The sequence below is a fragment of the Rhinopithecus roxellana genome, chromosome 16, assembly GCF_007565055.1.
Source record: "Rhinopithecus roxellana isolate Shanxi Qingling chromosome 16, ASM756505v1, whole genome shotgun sequence".
Lineage (NCBI taxonomy): Eukaryota > Metazoa > Chordata > Mammalia > Primates > Cercopithecidae > Rhinopithecus > Rhinopithecus roxellana.
Genome location: NC_044564.1, coordinates 14,998,206 through 15,017,046, shown reverse-complemented (window position 1 = coordinate 15,017,046; position 18,841 = coordinate 14,998,206). Strand labels below are relative to the sequence as shown.

At 48.8% G+C, this 18,841-nt stretch overlaps 1 protein-coding gene across 6 annotated transcripts in view; it reads right to left on the bottom strand.

Annotated features, from left to right (window-relative positions):
- Window positions 1-17,580, bottom strand: part of LOC115893912 — a 40,432-nt gene extending 22,852 nt beyond the window's left edge. For 3 of the 6 annotated variants that reach the window (XR_004053932.1, XR_004053933.1, XR_004053934.1), the window contains exons 1-3: window positions 17,128-17,580; window positions 12,748-12,860; window positions 6,815-6,878 (exon numbers count right to left, since the gene is read on the bottom strand). The gene's annotated coding sequence lies outside the window, so the exon portion shown is untranslated. The remainder of the gene's footprint in view (window positions 1-6,814; window positions 6,879-12,747; window positions 12,861-17,127) is intronic. The other 3 variants (XM_030919320.1, XM_030919321.1, XR_004053935.1) reach the window with 2 other exon arrangements.
- Between the last annotated feature and the right edge of the window lie 1,261 nt (window positions 17,581-18,841).

The window sequence follows — 18,841 nt, the reverse complement described above, 5'->3', positions numbered from 1 at the left end:
CCCGGCAGTCTCCCGGAGTTTACAAAGCAGATGACTGGGGGGGAGAGGGCCTCACACAGAGAGAACTCTGGACCCTTGCAGAGGGTCATCTCGAGTATTCAACTGAGTACTGCTCAGTTTGATACATGTGAGGAAATCCTGAGTCTGGAGAAGGAAAATAACATGAAAGGATTAGAGGCAAACTCTTCAGAACTCTAGGGCGAAGAATAGTGCCTCTTCCTGCCGGCCGAAGTGGAAAGCCTCATAAATCACTTCGCACTGGATACAGTGCTCAGAAATGTTTTGCCTTGGTGCTGGGAGCATATGAGTCCCACCCAGAATGCCGCTTGGATCTCACAATGCTTAAAAGCAAGACCCAAACAAATCAAACGATTTCCAAGTAAGAGCCCAGAACAAAGCCCGAGGAGCGCATAGGAATACAAAAGCACCCTGTAATGGGCGGCTGTCAAAGGTAGCAAAAGGGCGGGCCCTGGTGCGCAGTGGCTGAGGCCATTGCCTGGGCTGCCTGGCCATCACAGCCAAACAGGTACCGCTGGACCAAGAGGTGGTGGCCCTGGGTGGCAAGGGCATCAATGTTTCTAGCAGTTTCTACAGAAACAAGTGAAAGTGCCTATCCTTCCCCTGCAAGTGGATGAATGCCAACCTTTCTGGCAGCCCCTACCACTTCCAGGCCCCCAGCCACGTCTTTAGGCAGACAGTGTGGGGCGTGCTATCCTTAAGACTAAGCGAGGCCTGCGGGGCATGGTGGCTCATGCCTGTAATCCCAGAATTTTTTTTTTTTTTTTTTTTTTTTTTTTTTTTTTTTTTGAGACGGAGTCTTGCTCTGTCGCCCGGGCTGGAGTGCAGTGGCTGGATCTCAGCTCACTGCAAGCTCCGCCTCCCGGGTTTACGCCATTCTCCTGCCTCAGCCTCCGGAGTAGCTGGGACTACAGGCGCGCCACCTCGCCCAGCTAGTTTTTTTTTTTTGTATTTTTAGTAGAGACGGGGTTTCACCGTATTAGCCAGGATGGTCTCGATCTCCTGACCTCGTGATCCGCCTGTCTCGGCCTCCCAAAGTGCTGGGATTACAGGCTTGAGCCACTGCGCCCGGCCAATCCCAGAACTTTTAAGCTGAGGTGGGTGAATCACCTGAGGGTCAGGTGTTTAAGACCAGCCTTAGCCAAGATGGTGAAACCTCATCTCTACTAAAAATACAAAAATTAGCCAGGCGTGGTAGTGGGCGCCTGTAATCCCAGCTACTCAGGAGGCTGAGGCAGGAGAATTGCTTAAACCCGGGAGGAGGAGGTTGCAGTGAGCCAAGATCTCACCACTCCACTCCAGCCTGAGCGACAGAGCAAGATGCTGTCTCAAAAAAAAAAAGACTGGCCAGGCACAGTGGCTCACACCTGTAATCCCAGCACTTTGGGAGGCCAAGGCAGGCAGATTATAAGATCAGGAGTTCGAGACCAGCCTGGCCAACATGGTGAAACCCTGTCTCTACTAAAAATACAAAAATTAGCCGGGCGTGGTGGCAGGTGCCTGTAATCCCAGATACTCGGGAGGCTGAGGCAGGAGAATCACTTGAATCCGGGAGGCAGAGGTTGCAGTGTGCCGAGATCATGCCACTGCACTCCAGCCTGGGCAACAAGAGCTAAACTCCATCTCAAAAAAAAAATTTTAATTTAAATTTAAAAAGACTTAAGTGCGGCCAGGCTGCCCTAGACCACCTCCACGTGTCTGATGGGATCTCACCACCCTATGACAAGAAAAAGCGGGGCTGGGCGCGGTGGCTCATGCCTGTAATCCCAGTACTTTGGGAGGCTGAGGTGGGTGGATCACAAGATTGGGAGATTGAGACCATCCTGGCTAACACGATGAAACCCCGTCTCTACCAAAAATACAAAAAGAAATTAGCCGGGCGTGGTGGCGGGCGCCTGTAGTCCCAGCTACTGGGAGGCTGAGGCAGGAGAATGACGTGAACCCAGGAGGCGGAGCTGGCAGTGAGCTGAGATCCAGCCACTGCACTCCAGCCTGGGGGACAAAGCGGGACTCCGTCTCAAAAAAAAAAAAAAAAGAAAGAAAGAAAAAAAGCGGAGGGTGGTTCCCGCTGCCGTTAAGGCTGTGTTTCAAGCCTCTAAGAAGGTCTGTGCACCTGGGGCGACTGGCTCACAAGGTTGCCTGGAAGTAGCAGGTGGTGACAGCCACCCTGGAGAAGAGGAAGAAGGTCAAAATCCACTACCAGAAGAAGAAACAGCTCATGAGCCTACAGAAACAGACTAAGGGCAGGCACGGTGGCTCATGCCTGTAATCCCAGCACTTTGGGAGATTGAGATGGGCGGATCACTTAAGGTCAGGAGTTTAAGACCAGTCTGACCAACATGGTGAAACCCCACCTCTACTAAAAATACAAAAATTACCTAGATGTTGTAGCAAGCACCTGTAGTCCCAGCTACTAGGGAGGCTAAGGCAGGAGAATCGCTTAAACCCAGAAGGTGTGAGGTTGCAGTGAGCCAAGATCATACCACTGCACTCCAGCCTGGGCCACAGAATGAGGCTGTGTCTAAAAAAAACAAAAACAAAACAAAAAAGTCCTGCTTGGGCGGGGCACAATAGCTCACCCCTGTAATCCTCGCACTTTGGGAGGCTGAGGCAGGAGGATCATTTGAGTCCAGGAGTTCAAGACCAGCCTGGGCAACATAGGGAAACCCTGTCACTACAAAAAAAGAAAAGAAAAGAAAAAAATTAGCTGGGCATGGTGGCATGTGCCTGTAGTCCCAGCTACTCAGGAGACTGAGGTAGGAGGATCGCTTGAGCCCAGGAGGTTGAGGCTACAGTGAGCTCTGATGGCACCACTGTACTCCAGCCTGGACACCAGATGGAAACCTTGTCTCAAAAAATAATAATAAAAAATATAAACTTCCCACTTAGTCATATACTATATCTGCAGCTGTTAGAATGTGAGAAAGTGGCCAGGTGCAGTGGCTCACGCCTGTAATCCCAGCGCTTTGGAAGGCCAAGGCGGGCAGATCACTTGAGGTCAGGAGTTCAAGACCAGCCTGGCTAACATGGTGAAACTCCGTTTCTACTAAAAATACAAATAATTAGCTGGGCGTGCAAAGAAGCAAAGAAATATAATCTATAATGGGAAAACTCAAACAAATGAGATGGGCCCAGAAATGATGCAGATTAAAAAACTAGCAGTCGGAAACGTGAAAACCATGATCACAACTGTACTCTGTATTTCCAAGAAGCTAGAGGAAAGATTAAACATGTTGAATAGAAGCATAGAAGAGATACAAAAGATCCCAACTGAACTTGTAGAGATGAAAATGATGGTATCTGAGAAACACCTGGGAGGGATTAATAGGCTAATATGCATGACAGAGGAAAAGATGAGTGAACCTGACTTGAAGGCATAGTGATAGAAACTCCCCAAAATGAACCACCACGGAGAGAAGACTGAACAAATTTGGAACAGAACATCAGTAAATGGTGGGACAACTTTGAGTGGCCTAATATATGTGTAATTGGAGTCCCTGAAAAAAAGATGGAGAGAAAAATGCAAAAAGATCAGAAATGGTAACTACATGAGTAAATGTAAAGATTGGGGTATAGGGGCTTTTCTAAATCTCTTTAAAAGATAACTGTTTAAAGCAAAAATAATAACAATGTACTGTGGGTTTATGATATATGTCGGAAAATGTAGTATGACGACAGCTGGGCGTGGTGGCTCACGCCTGTAATCCCAGCACTTTGGGAGGCCAAGGAGGGTGGATCATCTGAGATTGGGAGTTTGAGACCAGCCTGGCCAACATGGTGAAACCTCATCTCTACTAAAACTACAAAAATTAGCCAGGCATGGTGGCAGGTGCCTGTATCTAGCTACTCTCAGGAGGCTGAGGAGGTTGCAGTGAGCCAAGATTGCCCCATTGCACTCCAGACTGGGTGACAGAGTGAAACTCCGTCCCCTCCCCCAAAAAAAGGATATAAAAAACCCTAAAGCAAGCACAAAAATAACACAACAAAGAGTTATAGCTAATAAGCCAACAAAAGGTACATAATAAAATCACAAAAACTCATCCAAATGAAAGCAGAAAATGAGGGGGATAAAAAGGAAGAAAGAGCAGATAGGAGAAAGAGAAAACAGTGAGATGATTGATTTAAAGTCAACCATATCAATAATCACATAAAATAGAAATGGTCCAAAAAAGCAAGACTCGGCTATATGCTGCCTACAAGAAACTAATTTCAAGTATGACACAAATAGATTAAAAAGAAAACAGGCCGGGCGCGGTGGCTCAAGCCTGTAATCCCAGCACTTTGGGAGGCCGAGACGGGCGGATCACGAGGTCAGGAGATCGAGACCATCCTGGCTAACATGGTGAAACCCCGTCTCTACTAAAAATACAAAAAACTAGCCGGGCGACCTGGCGGGCGCCTGTAGTCCCAGCTACTCGGGAGGCTGAGGCAGGAGAATGGCGTGAACCCGGGAGGCGGAGCTTGCAGTGAGCTGAGATCCGGCCACTGCACTCCAGCCCGGGCGACAGAGCGAGACTCCGTCTCAAAAAAAAAAAAAAAAAAAAAAAGAAAACAATGGGGAAAGAGTTATGCTAATGCCAACTATTTTTGAAAGCTGGAGTAGCTGTATTTATATCAGATAAAGTAGATTTCAGAGCAAAGAACATTGTCAGGGATAAACACGGTCATTTCATCATGTATCAATTCAGGAAGAGAACAGGAGTCCTAAGTGTTTCTGTACCTAATAACAGAGTTTTAAAATACATGAAGCGAAGCCATTAGAATTACAAGGAGAAATAGATATATCCAGAGGTTTCAACAGCCCTGTCTCAATCTTTGTATTTATTTATTTATTTTTTTGAGACAGGGTCTCACTCTGTCACCCAGGCTGGAGTGCAGTCGTGCACTCTCAGCTCACCATAACGTCCACCTCCCGGGCTCAAGCAATCCTCCCACCTCAGCCTCCCCAGTAGCTGGGACTACAGGAGCACACCACCATGCCTGGCTAATTTTTGCATTTTTTATAGAGAAGGGTGTTTGCCCAGGCTGGTCTCAAACTCCTAGACTCAAACAGCCCTCCCACCTCGGCCTCCTAAAGTGCTGGGATTACAGGCAGGAGTCACTGAACCCCACCCTGTCTCAAAAATTGACAACCCAAATAGACAGAAAATAAATCAGAATATAGAAGACTTGAACAATGCCCTCAACACACTTTGAACCTAACTAACATTTGTAGAACACTCCACCCAGCGTCAGTAGAATATGTGTTCTTTTCAAGTGCACACAAATAGGAAGGCCATATTCTAAATCATAAAACAAGTCTCAATGACTTTAAAAGGATTCAACTTACACAAAATATGTTCTCTGACCACAATGGAATTAAATCAGAAATCAGTAACAGAAAGACAACCAGAAAAATCTCCAACTATTTGGAGGCTAAATAACACATTATTTAAAAAAAGGAACTTAGAAAATATTTTAATGAAAAATGAAAACATAACATCACAATTTGAGGTGCTAAAGTAGTACTTGCAGGGAAATTCATAGCACTAAATGCCTATATTAAAATAAGAAAAAGTGCCGGGTACAGTGGCTCATGCCTATAATTCCAGCACGTTGGAAGGCCGAGGTAAGTGGATCACCTGAGGTCAGGAGTTCAAGGCCAGCCTGGCCAACATAGTGAAACCCTGTCTCCACTAAAAATACAAAAATTAGCCAGGCATGATGGCAGGCGCCTGTAATCCCAACTACTTGGGAGGCTGAGGCAGGAGAATTGCTTGAACCCGGGAGGCAGAAGTTGCAGTGAGCCGAGAATGTGCCATTGCACACCAGCCTGGGTGACAAGAGTGAGACTCCGTCTAAAACAAAACAAAACAAAACAAAAAAAACAAAAACAAAATTAGCTGGGCATGGTGGTGCATACCTCTAGTCCCAGCTACTAGGGAGGCTGAGGCACGAGATTCACTGAACCCAGGAGGCGAACGTTGCAGCGAGCTGAGATTGCGCCACTGCACTCCAGCCTGGGTGACAGAGTGAGACTCTGTCTCAAAGATGAAAAATCAAATAATAAAATAAAGTAAAAAGCTATCTTAGGAACTACAGAAAGAAAAATAATAAATAACAAGAAAGGAAATCATAAAGATCAGAGCAGAAATCAATGATGTAAACAAAACAAGACAAAAATAGGAAAAAAAAATAAAATCAAAAGGTGTTTCTTTGAAAAAATTAATTAAACTCTAGCCAGACTGATCAGGAAAAAAGAGATAAGATACAGATTACCAATGTCAAGGAAGGAGATGGACAATGTCACTACAGATTCTTTGGATATTAAAAAGAACATTGGCCGGGCGTGGTGGCTCAAGCCTGTAATCCCAGCACTTTGGGAGGCCGAGATGGGCGGATCACGAGGTCAGGAGATCGAGACCATCCTGGCTGACACGGTGAAACCCTGTCTACTAAAAAATACAAAAAACTAGCCGGGCAAGGTGGCGGGCGCCTGTAGTCCCAGCTACTCGGGAGGCTGAGGCAGGAGAATGGCGTAAACCCGGGAGGCGGAGCTTGCAGTGAGCTGAGATCCGGCCACTGCACTCCAGCCTGGGCGACAGAGCAAGATTCCGTCCCAAAAAAAAAAAAAAAACAAAATACAAACAAACAAAAAAAGAACATCAGGGAATATGATGTATGTTTCTATTAAAATCAACTTCAATGAAATAGAAAAATGACTTGAAAACAACAATTATCCAAGTTCACTCAGCAAGAGATAACCTGTATATCCCTATACCTATTAAAGAAATTGAATTTATTGTCAAAAACTTACTCATAAGGAAAACTCTTGGCCCAGATGTCTTCTCTGGTGAATTCTACCAAACCTAGAACTCTTCCTTAAGGAAGAAATAATATTAATTATATGCAAACTCTTCCAGAAAATTCAAGAGAAGAGAATATTTCCCAATTCATTCTATGACCACTAGCATTACTGTGACACTAAAACCTAACAAAGACATATAAGAAAAGAAAGCTACAAACAAATATCCATCAAGATTAATGGGAAAATTCTTATTTTATTTTATTTAAAGAAGTTTTTTCTTCCTACAAAATGCCAAACAGAAAAAATCTTAACAAGCTTTGAGCAATCAAATCCAATACTTTATAAAATCGATAACACTTAATGACCAAGTGAGGTTTACTCCAGAAATTCAAGGTTGATTCAACATTTGAAAATCAATCCATGCAATTCACCATATTAACAGAGTAAAAAAATTTTTTAAATGATTATCTCAATAAATACAGGAAAAGCATTTGATAAAACCCAATGTCCATTCTTGATAAAAACTCTCAGCAAACTAGATATTGAAGGGAACTTCCTCCACCTTATAAAAGGCATCTAAGATAAACCTACTGTTAACATCGTACTTAATGGTGAAGATAGAGTTCCCAAGACAGGGAACAAGGCAAGAATATCCGTTCTCACCACTTCTATTCACATTGCATGTGAGGTTCTAGCCAACGCCCTTAGGCAAGGAAAAGAAAGAAAAGGCATGTAGATTAGAAAGAAGATGTAGCCGGGCGCGGTGGCTCAAGCCTGTAATCCCAGCACTTTGGGAGGCCGAGACGGGTGGATCACGAGGTCAGGAGATTGAGACCATCCTGGCTAACATGGTGAAACCCCGTCTCTACTAAAAATACAAAAAACTAGCCGGTCGAGGTGGTGGGCGCCTGTAGTCCCAGCTACTTGGGAGGCTGAGGCAGGAGAATGGCGTGAACCCGGGAGGCGGAGCTTGCAGTGAGCTGAGAACCGGCCACTGCACTCCAGCCTGGGCGACAGAGCGAGACTCCGTCTCAAAAAAAAAAAAAAAAAAAAAAGAAAAAAGATGTAAAACAGGCTTTACATGCAGATAACATAATCATCTATTTAGAAAATCCTGTGAAATCTAGGGAAAAAGTTATTTTCGAGATAGTCCCAGTCTGTCCCCCAGGCTAGAGTGCAATGGCGTGATCTCGGCTAACTGCAACCTCCACTTCCTGGGATCAAGCAATTCTCGGGCCTCAGCCCAAGAGTGGCTGGGATTACAGGCATGCGTCACCACACCCAGCTAATTTTTGTACTTTTAATAGAGATGGGGTTTCACCATGTTGGCCAGGCTGTTCTGGAACTCCTGACCTCAAGTGATTGCGATTCATCTGCCTCTCCCTCCCAAAGTATAGGAATTTCAGGCGTAAGCCACTAAACTCGGCCAGAAAAAGCTATTAAAACCAGTAAGTAACTTAAGAAGTCTTCACAATACAAGCTCAATAAACAGAAAACAATTGTCCTTCCAAATACTAACAATAAATAATCAGAAATTGGAATTCAAAATTCCAGTATCATTTACAATAGCAGCAAAAATATGATTTGCCTAAGTATACATCTAACAAAAGATGTGCAGCCAGGCGCGGTGGCTCACTCCTGTAATCCCAGCACTTGGGGAGGCCAAGGTGGGCGGATCACGAGGTCAGGAGATCGAGACCATCCTGGCTAACACGGTGAAACCCTGTCTCTACTAAAAATACAAAAAAAAATTGGCCAGGCGTGGTGGCGGGCACCTGTAGTCCCAGCTACTCAGGAGGCTGAGGCAGGAGAACGGCGTGAACCCAGGAGCAGAGGTTGCAGTGAGCCCAGATTGAGCCACTGCACTCCAGCCTGGGTGACAGAGCAAGACTCCGTCTCCAAAAAAAAAAAAAAAAAAAAACACAGATGTGCAAGACTGTAGACTGTATACCAAAAACTACAAAACATTGCTGATTGAAATTAAAGAACACCTAAATAAATGGGGGACACACAGTCATGAATCAGAGCATTCCATATTGTTAAGTTGCCACTTCTCTCCAAATTGACCTATAGATTCAATGTAGTCCCAATCAAAATCAAAATCCCGACAGACTTTTTTTTTTTTTTTTTGGTAGCTGATTCTAAAATTCATATGGAGATGCAAAGGAGTTATAAATATTTCATAAAATTTTGGAAAAGAAGAACAAAGTTTGAGGACTTACACTTCTTTTCTTTAAGACTATAAAATGTGGCCAGGTGCAGTGGCTCATGCCTGTAATTCCAACACTTTGGGAAGATGGAGGGGGAGCCAATCACTTGAGGTCAGGAGTTCAAGACCAGCCTGGTCAACATGGTGAAACCCTGTCTCTGCTAAAAATACAAAAATTAGCTAGGCATGATGGTGCACGCCTGTAGTCCCAGCTACTCAGGAGGCTGAAACAGGAGAATCACTTGAACCCAGGAAGCGAAGGTTGCAGTAAGCCGAGTTCGTGCCATTGCACTCCAGCCTGGGAGACGGATGGAGATTCCATCTCAAAAATAAATAAATAAACAAACAAATAAATAAATAAAAATAAATTATGTATTTTATTAAAATAGTACATGTACTTCCAAAATATATACAACTATTATTTTAAAAGACATAAAGCTACATTATTCAAGACCATGTGGTCCTGGTGTCAAGATTTAAAGAAACATAGGTTAATTGTACAGAATAGAACATCTAGAAATACATCCACATGTATCTGGTCACTTGATTTTCGACAAAGGTGGAAGGTGACACAGCGAGAAAGGACAGCTTTGCAACAAAAGCTGCCGGGACGATAAAGTCTCCAAGTGCCAAAAAGAGAACTTTGACTCCTGCCCTGCACATACAAAACTGATTGAAAATGGACCATAGACATCAATGTAAAATCTAAAACTATTGAAGAAAACATAGGAGAAAATCTTTGTAATCTTGGATTAAACAAAGATTTCTTAGACCAAAAGCATAATCCATAAAAGAAAGTATTAATAGCTGGGTGCAGTGGCTCTTGCCTATAATTCCAGCACTTTGGGAGGCCAAGGTGGGAAGACTGTCTGAACTTAGGTGTTTGAGACCAGCCTGGCCAATGTGGCGAAACCCCATCTCTACTAAAAATGCAAAAATTAGGCTGGGCACGGTGGCTCACACCTGTAATCCCAGTGCTTTGGGAGGCCAAGGCGGGCAGATCATGAGGTCAGGAGTTCAAGACCAGCCTGGCCAACACGGTGAAACCCCGTCTCTACTAAAAATACAAAAAGTTAGCCAGGCGTGGTGGCAGGTGCCTATAATCTAAGCTACTCTGGAGGCTGAGGCAGGAGAATCACTTAAACCTGGGAGGCGGAGGTTGCAGTGAGTCGAGACCACACCACTGCACTCTGGCCTGGGCAACAGAGCAAGACTTTGTCTCAAAAAAAAAGAAAAAAAAAATTGCAGGCTTGGTAGCTTGTGCTTATAGTCCCAGCTACTCCAGAGGCTGAGGCAGGAGAATGGCTTAAGCTCGGAAAGTTGAGGCTACAGTGAGTTACGATCATACCACTGCACTCCAGCCAGGACAACACAGCAAGACCCTGTCTCTTAAAAATAAAAATTTAAAAATTGTTCACTTTACATATTATATGTCAATTATACCTAAACAAAGCTGTTTTTTTTTTTTAAAAAAAGAGTTTGAGCAACATCACCTCCCCTACTCCTACTCTTAAGACTTAGGCTGGGCGCAGTGGCTCACGCCTGTAATCCCAGCACTTTGTGAGGCCGAGGAGGGTGGATCCCCTGAGGTCAGGAGTTCGAGACCAGCCTGGCCAACATAGTGAAACCCTGTCTCTACTAAAAGTACAAAAATTAGCCAGGCGTGGTGGCAGGCGCCTGTAATCCCAGCTACTCAGGAGACTGAGTTAGGAGAATTGCTTGAACCAAGGAGGCAGAGGTTGCAGTGAGCTGAGATGCGCCACTGAACTCCACCGTATTCCAACCCAGGTGACAGAGCGAGACTCCCTCTCAAAAAAAAAAAAAGGGCAAACTTTTTTTTTTTTTAGATGGAGTCTCGCTCTGTCGCCCGGGCTGGAATACAGTGGCACATTCTTGGCTCACTGCAAGCTCTGCCTCCCAGATTCACGCCATTCTCCTGCCTCAGCCTGCTGGGACTACAGGCACCCGCCACCATGCCTGGCTAATTTTTTTTGTATTTTTAGTAGAGACGGGGTTTCACCGTGTTAGCCAGGATGATCTCGATCTCCTGACCTCGTGATCCGCCCACCTCGGCCTCCCAAAGTGCTGGGATTACAGGCGTGAGCCACCGTGCTTGGCCCAAAGGGCAAACTCTTAAAGCAGAGTGCTGGCTGCCAGGGCCTGGAGAGAGAGGAGAAAGGGGAACTATCGTTTAATGCATGTAGTTTCAGATTTATAGGATGAAAAAGTTCTGCAGCTCCAGGAGGGTGACTGCCTGCCAAGGAGGCAGGCGGCCAGCCACGGTTCTGACTCCAGGAGCCACATGTCCCTATGCTTTTTTTTTTGAGATGGAGTCTCGCTGTTGCCCAGGCTGGAGTGCAGTGGCACGATCTCGGCTCACCGCAACCTCCGCCTCCCAGGTTCCAGCAATTCTCCTGCTTCAGCCTCCTGAGTAGCTGAGATTACAGGAGCCTGCCACCACCCTGGCTAATTTTTGAATTTTTAGTACAGATGGGGTTTCACCATGTTGGCCAGGCTGGTCTCGAACTCCTGACTTCAGGTGATCCACCCCCCTCGGCCTTTCAAAGTGCTGGGATTACAGGTGTGAGCCACTGCACCCGACCACACCTATGCTTTTCATGATGGGTCCAATGACAGTGATTGTGGTTAACACCGATCAAGCCTTAGGCACTGGCTGCCCACCTTGGTCAGGCTGCAACCAGGAAGGAGGCAGCCCACCCTCCAAGGGACACGTGATCCACATGAGCATCTCGGCCAGGGGCCTTTCTTCCACCCACCTCATCCATCTACCTCATTTATACCAAGTGGGCACTGGACAGATGCCGTCCACGGCGCTGCACAGCCCCCAGTACGTCCAGCAAGATGGCCTGTGGGGTGGGGGACCTCACCCATTGGATTATTTTTTTTTTTATTTTTTTTTTTTGAGACGGAGTCTTGCTCTGTCGCCTGGGCTGGAGTGCAGTGGCCGGATCTCAGCTCACTGCAAGCTCCGCCTCCCGGGTTTATGCCATTCTCCTGCCTCAGCCTCCGGAGTAGCTGGGACTACAGGCGCCCGCCACCTCGCCCGGCTATTTTTTTGTATTTTTAGTAGAGATGAGGTTTCACCGTGTTAGCCAGGATGGTCTCGATCTCCTGACCTCGTGATCCGCCCATCTCGGCCTCCCAAAGTCCGTTGGATTATTTTGTCCCCTCAAAGTCTCAGCTAAAATTAGGGCAGCAAATAAAAGCTTTCTTGGGGGGAGGAGCGGGGATTGGGTCTCACTGTGTGACCCAGGCTGGAGTGCAGTGGTGCAGGCACAGCTCACTGCAGCCTTGAACTCCTAGGCTCAAGCAATCCTCCTGACTCAGCCTCCAGAGGAGCTGGGATTACAGGCATGCCCCACCACGCTGGGCTAATTTTCTCTATTTTTTGTAGAGATGGGGGTCTTACTATGTGGCCCAGGCTGGTTTCCACTCCTGGGCTCAAGTAATCCTCCTGCCTCGGCCTCCCAAAGTGGTGGGATTACAGGCATGAGCTGCGGCGCCCAGTCAAGAAAACCATTTTATCATCCCGTTACCAGCTCAATAACAGCTAACATCTGTTATTGACCTACTGGAGGTTCTGTGCCGAGGGCCTTGCCTGATGACCCCACGGAACCCTCCTCCCTGTGACCAGAGCGTAACCCTGTCTTGCAGATGAGGAAACTGAGGCTCAGCGGTGCCGCCAAATCCCTTGGATTTGCTAAGCACTTACTCTGGGCTGGGCACTTGTCCAGATGCTCAGGACCATCGGCTTCACGTGCCTCCGCAGTCTTGTGAGGTGAGGAACCACGTCCATCCCCAGTCTGTGTCCCAGGAAACCGAGACCTGAGAGGAGGGGGACTTGCTCAAGGTCACAGCCATAGAGGGACCCCTCGCCCAGGAGGGCTCACATGACCCTCTCCAGCCTCCAGGCCCAACTGCAAGGGGAAGCACCGTCCTGGGGAGACCAGAGACCCAGGCCCCCCTCACAGGCAAGGGGCTGGCACGCGGCCTCTGGCGGAACTTCTGGCCTTCACCGTCTCCGCCTGGTCACTCGTCAATGGCCAGCTGCCTTCTGGAAAGCTACCGTTGTAAGACAGTGACCTCGGGTGGAGTGAGGCATCCACAGGGGCTCAGTCCCAGAGATGGAGGCTGGAGCCCTGAGCAGAGACGCCAGCTGTGCTCAGGTCCTCTGTGGCCCCCAGGGCTGCAGAACTGGGCAAGCCGATTCCCTTGTCACTCCTAAAAGAACATTTGAAGCCCCCAGCAGGCCGGTGTGGGCCTCCCAGCTCCTCAGCTACTCTGGGCTCCTCAGCTGCTCCTTCCCCAGAGGCTGTTGGACCTGCCTTCCGGCCTCCAGCACATGGAGGTGATGGAGCACAGTTAGGAGGCGCTTCTGTGAACCAGGAGGCGGCCCTCACCACGCAGAAGCTGTGGGCGCCTTCATCTTGGACTTTTAGCCTCCAGAACTGTGAAGGATTGGTTTCTGTGGTTGATGAGGCATCCGGTCTATGGTTACTTTATTCTAGAGCCAAACTGGGCTAAGGCGATTGTCCGTACCTGTGAATATACTAAAACCGTAGAATCGTACACTTTCTATTTGCGTTTATTTTGTGAGACAAGGACTCACTGTCGCCCAGCTGGAGTGCGGTGGCACGATCATGGCTCACGACTATGAGCATGTGCCACTGTGCCCGGATAATTTGTTGTTGTTGTTGTTTGCTTTTTGAGACGGAGTCTCACTCTGTCGCCCAGTCTGGAGCACAGTGGCACAATCTCGGCTCACTGCAACCTCTGCCTCCAGGGTTCAAGCAATTCTCTGACTCAACCTCCCAAGTAGCTGGAATTACAGGCGCCTGCCATCACGCTCGGCTAATTTTTGTATTTTTATTAGAGACAGAGTTTCTCATCTTGGCCAGGCTGGTCTTGAGCTCCTGACCTTGTGATCCACCTGCCTCAGGCTCTCAGAGTGCTGGAGTTACTACAGGGATGAGCCACTGAGTCTGCCCTATGCCTGGCTAATTTTTAAGTTTTTTTGTAGAGATGGGGTCTCACTATGTTGCCCAGGCTGGTCTCAAACTCCTGAGCCTGAGATCCTCCCAATTCAGCCTCCCAAAGTGCTGGGATTACAGGCAGGAGCCACTGCACTAGCCAGAACCATACACTTTTTTTTTTTTTTTTTTAGATGGAGTCTTTGTCACCCAGGCTGGAGTGCAGTGGTTCAATCTCACCACAACCTCTGCCTCCCGGGTTCAAGTGATTCTCCTGCCTCAGCCTCTTGAGTAGCTGGGATTACAGGCGTGCGCCACCAGGCCCAGCTAATTTTTGTATTTTTTTCAGTAGAGACAGGGTTTCACCATGTTGGCCAGGCTGATCTTGAACTCCTGACCTCAGGTGATCTGCCCACCTTGGCCTTCCAAAGTGCCGGGATTACAGGTAGGAGCCACCACATCCAGCCAGAACTGTACCATTTAAATGGGTGAGTTGTGTGGTATGTGAATTGTATCCCAATAAAGCTGGGGTAAAGTATTTAAATACATTTGTGTGACTGACCACCACTCAGTCTGCATTTGTCATGGATGCTGAGCATCCCACATCACTAAGCCAGGCCCCTGTGGTCTAGATGTTGCAGAAGACCTGAGCCGTATTTAGTGAGAAGAGTCCCTGGTGGCTGAGCTAAGCCCTGGGGCTCAGTGGGATTATTCTGGGGGCCCCATTTGCATGTTTAACACGGAGCACAACTGCTACACCTTTGCTGGGCCCCGGACAGTGGAGGACAGGATAAGTTCGCATGTCTCTGGCCTGACGATTAGGAAGCTCAGGCATGTGAGGTTGAGCGACAAGCCCGATCTCACTCAGCAAGACAAGTGGCAGCCAGGAATAGTGCAGGGCTCCCAGCTGCATCTGGCCCGCCGTAAACACCCAGCCGCGCCACCCTTCTTCTGTCTGATTAAAAAGGGAACATGAAATTAAGAACCAGGGCTCAGGCTGATGCAGGAAATAATCCTGTCTCTGCATTCCAAGTCGCGCCGTCTGGGCCCAAAGGGAACTGGGCTGACCTTCGCCAATTCCCATGTTGATTTCGGGTTCACCTCCTTGGACACAGGCACACAGATGGAGTTCATTCGCTCCAATGTGTTGGCTTGCATTTAACAGTTGCCATCGGTTGGGTGTGGTGGCTCACGCCTGTAATCTCAGCACTTTGGAAGGCCGAGGCAGGCAGATCACCTGAGGTCAGGAGTTCAAGACCAGCCTGGCCAACATGGTGAAACCCCATCTCTACTAAAAATACAAAAATTAGCCGGGCGTGGTGGGGGGGGGCACCTGTAATCCCAGCTACTCAGGAGGCTGAGACAGAATTGCTTGAACCTGGGAGGCGGAGGTTGCAGTGAGCCAACATTGTACCATTCCACTCCAGCCTGGGCGACAAGAGCAAAACTCCGTCTCAAAAAAAAAAAAAAGGCCGGGCGCGGTGGCTCAAGCCTGTAATCCCAGCACTTTGGGAGGCCGAGACGGGCGGATCACGAGGTCAAGAGATCGAGACCATCCTGGCTAACACGGTGAAACCCCGTCTCTACTAAAAACTACAAAAAACTAGCCGGGCGACGTGGCGGCACCTGTAGTCCCAGCTACTCGGGAAGGCGGAGACAGGAGAATGGCGTGAACCCGGGAGGCGGAGCTTGCAGTGAGCTGAGATCCGGCCACAGCACTCCAGCCTGGGTGACAGAGCAAGACTCCGTCTCAAAAAAAAAAAAAAAAAAAAAAAAAAAAAAAAAAAAAAAAAAAAAAAAAAAAAAAGTTTCCATCATCCAGGATCAACAGGGCTGCTAAGGACTTGGACTCAGCATCATGCTGGGGAACCTTAGCAACAGAACGGCTGAGGGCAGCCTGGTAGAACTGGGGTACCAGAAGGCTGGGGTGTCACAGAAGGAGCAGAGACAAAGAATGGGGTCAAAAGCTGGGTGTTTGAAACCAGCCTAGCTCTGCAAGCTTCCCAGAAAAGTGGCCTTTGGCAAGCTCCTTGGTCTCTTCTGTGGGGCAGCGTCCTCATTGATTGAAAGGGAAGAGCATACTTGAAGGATTGGCAGTGGCAGGAAGGGGCCTGGACAGCACCGGAGTGGCTGGTTGTGCCCTGTGATCTTGATGGGCAATTTTTGGACTATCACACAGTAAAATATTTGCTTTCATCCTATGCCCAGACCCCAACCAGGTGGGAAGCCGTTTCTGTGGCAGCGCCCAAGCAGGATAGAGGATGACGGAGAGAACCACCAAGCCAGAGGTGACAGAAGATCACCTGGGCGGTTAGAAACCTCCGAAGGCCTGCAAGCGCCACAGGCCATCACACTTTTTATTTATTTATTTATTTTTCAGATGGAGTCTCACTGTGTCACCCAGGCTCTGGAGTGCAGTGGTGTGGTCTCAGCTCACTGCAACCTCTGCCTCCCGGGTTCAAGTGATTCTCCTGCCTCAGCCTCCTGGGTAGCTGGGATTACAGGCACCCACCATCATGCCCGGCTAATTTTGTATTTTTTGTAGAGACAGGGTTTCACCATGTTGGTCAGGCCGGTCTTGAACTCTTGACCTCGTGATCCACCCTCCTTGGCCTCCCAAAGTGCTGGGATTACAGGTGTGAGCCACCACGCCTGGCCAGGCCATCACCTTTTTTGCAGTTCCTGATGAGACTGTCTTCTTTAGGGCCCCAAAAGGGGCTTTCCTGGTTGGCCTCATGGCCCAGCCTACAGCAAGTCTCTGTTCCATTTAAAACAGCTCCAGAGCAAAAGGGACTCTCCTGAGAAGTGACCTCGAAGGTGGGAGGTGGAGGTGTATGGGGTCGCTGTGCAGCTGCTTCTCCCAGACCCTGGATGTCTCAGGCAGGTGAGCCTGGCCTGGCCCAGACAGCTGGCTTTCTCAGGCCCGGATCCTGGCGAGGAACCCGTGACAGCTGGGCAGAGTCTACCGTCTATGCCTCTTCTCCCAGTCTGGACTTCTAAATTTCACCTGCTGTCAGCTGGAGAGGCTAGAGGGCTTCCACTGTGTGACTAAATGCCACTTGGAATCCACTTTACTCACAACCCCCGTCCTTGTACATTTCCCTCTTGAAACTGTTACTCACAGATTCGGCTGCGTCTTCTGTCTCACTGCGCCTCTGCATGAAGGCTTTGTTCTCCTGAGCCCCTGAGCTTCTGAAACCCTGCAGTCAGGTTAGGCCTGCACCCCATTCTCTGTACACACACACACACACACACACACACACACACACACACACACACACACCATGGTCTCTCATGGGCAGCGCTCAGGAGCCGACTCCACACCGAGAAGCCAAACCATGACAGTGAACTGCACCACCCAGAAGCCATCTGCGTGGAGCGCGGCCAGCAATGCCTGTTATGCAATTTCCTGCTTTGCTGTCTCAGCCCCAGGAGGCAGGATGTGAGCGCCGTTGGTTTGCTGCAACGTGGAGAACCCACAGAAGACCCGAATTCTGATGCCCAGAGTGCATGGGGCCTCCCTGTCCCCGTGGGGGTGCAGAGAAGCCACTGCCCACCCTGCATGATGAGCCCGTGCAGTGGGTGCAGCAGCCGGCCCCTCCTCAAAGGGAATGAGATGGGCTCATTGTGGGCCAGAAAACACTGACTGTCCTGAGACTTCCGGGGTGGGGAGGGGGGCACTTCCTGCCCGGGGCACCCAGGACTGGGGAGCAGAGGACTGTGACCTTCTCAGTAACAGTCACCAATGTTATTGGACACTGCACATGGCCCCACAGTCTCAGGCTCAAGACTGAGAGTGTGCCATGGCGAGAGGTGTTCTGTGGCCAGAGTTCGAATCCTGGCTCCGCCTTGCCCTAGCTGCGTGGTCTCAGGCAGCTCCTTGGCGTCCACTCTCGCTGTTCCTTCATCTGTGAAATGGGGGTGGCAGTAACACCTCCCTCGTGGGGTTGTCATGAGGATTCAATGAGTTCGCACCCACAAAGAGAGTAGAACAGGGAGTTTCCACTGCATCCGCCAGTAGGGAGCTCTTCTGAAAAGCTCCATTTTCTCTTTTTTTTTTTTTTGAGACAGGGTCTCGCTCTGTTACCCAGGCTGGAGCACAGTGGCGCAATCTCAGCTCACGGCAGCCTCCGCCTCCCGGGTTCCAGTGGTTCTCCTGCCTCAGCCTCCCAAGTAGCTGGGACTACAGGTGCCCGCCACCACACCGGGCTGATTTTTGTATTTTTAGTAGAGACGGGTTTTTGTCATGTTGGCCAGGCTGGTCTCAAACTCCTGACCTCAAGTGATCCACCCACCTTGGCTTCCCAGAGCACTGAGATTACAGGTGTGAGCTACCACACCTGGCCAAATCTCCATTTTTCCATACAAAGTAAATAGGGCTCAGAGGGGCTGAGTGTTGTGCTGAAGCTCACGTAAACGGCCTTGAATCTGTGGTCTGCCTTCAGAGCCCACAGCTACTCCAGGACCTCCGGGGCCCCCACCCATGCTTACACAAGAAAGCGCCATTTATAAGATGGTATCCATTCAAGGCTGAGGCCTCCCACGACCCCTCATCAGTTGCTGACCGAGGACAGGGCACAGGGCCCTTGTCCAGACATACTGTCCTGCCTGTCCACAGGAAGACAGCTTTGCAGGCTCAAGTTAAGGGTCAACCTAAACATTAATTGCCCTTGACACAGGGCTACTGCCTTTCTGGGTGGCACGGCCTCCATCCTCACAAAAGAGAACCTGTTTGCCAAAAAGCCAAGCTGCCCCCAATTCCTAGCTCTACCTCCAAGCCCACCACCCTCCAGGCAGGGCACTGGCAGGGGTACTTGTGGGTGCAAGGCTGAGACC